The 4227-nt window shown below is 43.8% G+C and overlaps 1 protein-coding gene across 7 annotated transcripts in view; it reads right to left on the bottom strand.

The window, feature by feature from the left end:
• Positions 1 to 3969, bottom strand: part of GMEB1 (glucocorticoid modulatory element binding protein 1) — a 33661-nt gene extending 29692 nt beyond the window's left edge. For 4 of the 7 annotated variants that reach the window (XM_023761001.1, XM_023761002.1, XM_023761000.1 and 1 more), the window contains exons 1-2: positions 3380 to 3969; positions 158 to 385 (exon numbers count right to left, since the gene is read on the bottom strand). The gene's annotated coding sequence lies outside the window, so the exon portion shown is untranslated. The remainder of the gene's footprint in view (positions 1 to 157; positions 386 to 3379) is intronic. The other 3 variants (XM_023761003.1, XM_006097241.3, XM_023761004.1) reach the window with 2 other exon arrangements.
• Positions 3970 to 4227: the final 258 nt, after the last annotated feature.

Here is a 4227-nt window from a genome sequence, read left to right on the forward strand (position 1 = left end):
TAACCATCTCCCATTCTCCATCTGTGTTGCCACCACCATATTCTGAGCCACCACACTGCCCACTTGCTAGCCTCATTTCTCATAGTTTTTCCTCTCACAATATGGGTTCCTATCATTGAATTTTTCCCAATTTCTCAAACATACCATATTTTCTCACCTGAGCCTTCACACTTGTTTCCTCTACCCGGAATTCTTTTTTTCTTCCTCTTTGGCTAGTAGTTACTGCTAAATTTTTGTGACTTATTTAAAACATCACTTCCTTGGAGAGACTTTTGGTGACTTCCTTTACTAGATTTGAGCTTGTGTTCTTGCTCCCTCAGTGCCTGCAGCACCCTTGTCACAACCATCATCCCACTTTGTCAGTCTCTCTCCACCAGACAACATCCTGGAAGAACAAGGATTGCTTTTCTTTTTCAACAGTTTCCCTGTGCCTAGCTCAGTGCTCAGGACACAGGAGTATAGTAGTTTTCAAATATCGGACTTCTACAAAACTCCTACCTAAAACTTTCTAAGGAAATCTGGCACATAGCAGGTATGTAATACATTTTTAACCTAAAAGACTTGTAGAATTTTCTATATTTCTAACTTAGAGAATATAAATTTGCTTAGGCAGCTAGTCTAAACTGTCTGGCTTATTGCCCCATCATTGTGGCTAGTTCACCAAATATTTACTAAGTTTCTACTCCACATCAGCATAGAGTTAGGCTCCTTGCACACGAAAAGAGACATATCTGCTCTTAAGGAACTACAAAAGGGAAAGAGATGCATGACACTGTCATATACTAGAGGAAAAAAGCAACTAATTTACGCACTTCTGTAAATTAAAGGCTTAAACCCAGAAAAAGAAGAGAATCAATGGACTAGTGTGGCTGGCTTCTGGCAGTAGAACCAAAGCAATTAGGCTCTGTGAGTCTAGAAAAAGCCAAAAAGGGATATGATGAAGTACGTACATACTGTCAAGCCCTGGAATTGAACCAAACTATATTCAAAGTTTAAACTATAAAAATGTAGGATAAATGAAAATAATCACAGCTAGCCCTAGCTGGTTTGGCTCAGTAGATAGAGCGTTGGCCTGCGGACTGAAGGGTCCCGGGTTCAATTCCAGTCAAGGGCACATGCCTGGCGGCTCAATCCCCAGTAGGGGGCGTGCAGGAGGCAGCCAATCAATGATTTTCTCTCATCATCAATGTTTCTATCTCTGTCTTCCTCTCTGAAGTCAATAAAAAATATATTTTAAAAAGATATTCTTTTTTTAAAAAATATATTTTGATTTTTTTACAGAGAGGAAGGGAGAGGGATAGAGAGTTAGAAACATCGATGAGAGAGAAACATCGATCAGCTGCCTCCTGCACACCCCTACTGGGGATATGCCCGCAACCAAGGTACATGCCCTTGTCCGGAATTGAACCTGGGACCCTTCAGTCCGCAGGCCAACACTCTATCCACTGAGCCAAACCGGTTAGGGCAAAAAAAGATATATATTTTTTTAATATATTTTATTGATTTTTTACAGAGATGAAGGGAGAGGGATAGAGAGTTAGAAACATCGATGAGAGAGAGAAACATCGATCAGCTGCCTCCTGCACACTCCCCACTGGGTACGTGCCCGAAACCAAGGTACATGCCCTTGGCCGGAATTGAACCCGGGATCCTTCAGTCCGCAGGCCGACGCTCTATCCACTGAGCCAAACCGGTTAGGGCAAAAAAAGATATTCTTTAAAAAAAAAATAATCACCACTAACATTTGTTGAACACGTTTATTGTCAAGCACTATTGTTACCATTACATATTTAATGAATTTAAAAGATGTAATATCTTACCATGTATCAAACTTATGGAATTTATTATCCCAAAAAAGTGACTTAAAATTTTAAAAATTAATAGTTTAGGTGAATTAATGGGTTAGAGAAGCAGAATTAAAAGGATGTTTCTAATTTCAACTTTCTACCCTATGGTTGGGCCCTCCCTACAACACTAAGTGGTCGACTAGCAACTTGATTAATACTTTCCTCAATAGAAACTCATACTTTATTCCTTACCGTACCCACACCTTGGCACTCAAGAGGAATGTTCTGGCTGCTTCTCTAACTTTCTGAGAGTTTATCAAAGAGGATAATAATAATTATCCATAAAGTGTCAGTCAGAGACACAGGTCTGATTCAGTCAACATGGCATTCTTTGGAGAACCATGTTGATATTCTTTAGAGAAGCTAGTTTGGGCTCACTCTATTACTGTAAATACCATATTCCTAGCAAGTAACCCGAAACCAGCTCTTCAGACTACACTGGCTAACTGCAAGGTCATCTCTTTGAGCTGAGTGTAAACTGAAAAACAGCTCCTGTTTATATCAACAAAAACTCCTGAGGCAAGAGAGTGAGTTAGTTGATCCCTCGGGTATTTAATGGAAAGGTCCTTCAAGTATTCATTGTGGAATCACACAACACTTCCTGTAATTCTAGAACACACAAAGGAAAGATGTCAAATCTTTGTGAAAAGTTAAAATTATTTTGTACTTATTCTCAAAGACAAAAAAGACACCTTGAAAGTAAATTCACGACTGCTTACCTAGGCTATTGGAAAACTAAACAAATGACAACTGACTTACTCTGAATGAAATTCATTTTTTTTGTCCTGAAAACTAACGTTTAAAACATGGCAAGGGATTAAGTATGAGTGTCACTTGATCACAGGAACATGTGAGTTGGTAACTGATAAGAAATAACAGAAATAACAGATATCTTGAAGTTTTCTAACCCCCAAAAGTATTTATGTATTGCATACTGTAGTGTAATTTTTGTAGACTGTGTAGTCTAGTCTTAAGAAATTTCCAAGTTAAAATTTGAGGCCAAAATTCCTTGACTTTTTTCCCCCCTTCTTTATTCCTTCTCGTGTATTTAGTAGGTGATCCAGAGTGCTTCCAGATGTAATTGAAGCCAACAGAAAGGCTACACGGGACCACTGTGAGGGAAACAGCCAGAGCAAATGAAGTTCAGGATAACTATTATTGGAGATCACCATGTAGGAATGTGAGGAAGCAATAGGATAAAAGCCTTATTTGAAGAGTCATCCTACTAGAGTCTAGGGGACTTAGGACAAGACCAATACAGAGCCCAAACTAACCCAAGGAAGTTGTGTACAAATTAGCTTTTGGATATACTTGTTGAAATAAATATGAATGGTTGCTTAATGAAAGTCATCAAGTCGGTAAACACTGAATACACATAATTGATAAAAGGCTAACAAATTAGCGGAGGCTGTCCAAACATTTAATGAAAAAGTCCTCCGAAAGCACTTCACTAATAAATAGCCTTTTGCAGATGCCAGGGGTGGGGGTGGGCGGGAGGAAATAAACCCTCCGTGAAGACTAGAATGATCTACCTGTTCCTCCCTTTCTCTCATCTTCCAGGCTGAGAAAAAAAACCCACTTCTTGGTTCTCCTGAGCAGACATCAAAGCCCCTTTTGTATCTGCTATAAAGTGGTTTTGATCTTCATTTCATCTTGAGAGAGCAATGCCGGTCTCCTTCCGCTCCTGTGAGAGCCAAGCCTTTCCCTGAGCCTCAGTCAAGGCTCGACATGCCTTCACCTGGACCCTCAGGTCAGGTTCCCCTGGGCCAGTTCCCCGGACATTTCAGAAAGTGGGGGTACGCTGAGCTTCTTCCCCTCAAATATCTTCTCTCCGGTCCTCAGAAACCAGGGTTTCCCATCCCCTGACATCCCCGGGGGCCCCATTCTCTACCTAGACGTCGAGAGGTCCTCAAACCTCTCGTTTCCTCATAGATCTGGGCCCTTCTTATTCCTACTTATTCTTTACTCCTACCGGCCTCACCCCCAGGCCTGTCCACCCGCCTGGGAGGAGCACCCGCCGCCTCCCCTGGACTCAAAGGCCGCGGCTTCCATCGCGCCCCGCAGGTGAAGTCGGGACCCTCCCTTCCTCAGCAGAACCCCCTGATCCTGCTCTCCCGCCGAGGCGCCGAGGCTCCCTCACCTGTCCCCCTCCCGCCACCCCACTCCCAGCACCACACAGGCCTCGCCCAGCTCTTTATCCCAGGGACTGGTGCTCCCCGGCCCCCGCCTCTGGGGCCACCCCAGGACCCCGGGCCCCCTCGCCAGGGTCCTGGGCGTCCGGGCCCTCTCAGTCCGGAGTCCTCCGGCCCCTCCTGGCCCCTCGGACAGGACTTCAGGCCTCTCGGTCCGGAGGCGCCGGGCCCCCCCCAGTGCCGGGCTC

Source organism: Myotis lucifugus, unplaced genomic scaffold, assembly GCF_000147115.1.
Source record: "Myotis lucifugus unplaced genomic scaffold, Myoluc2.0 scaffold_197, whole genome shotgun sequence".
Lineage (NCBI taxonomy): Eukaryota > Metazoa > Chordata > Mammalia > Chiroptera > Vespertilionidae > Myotis > Myotis lucifugus.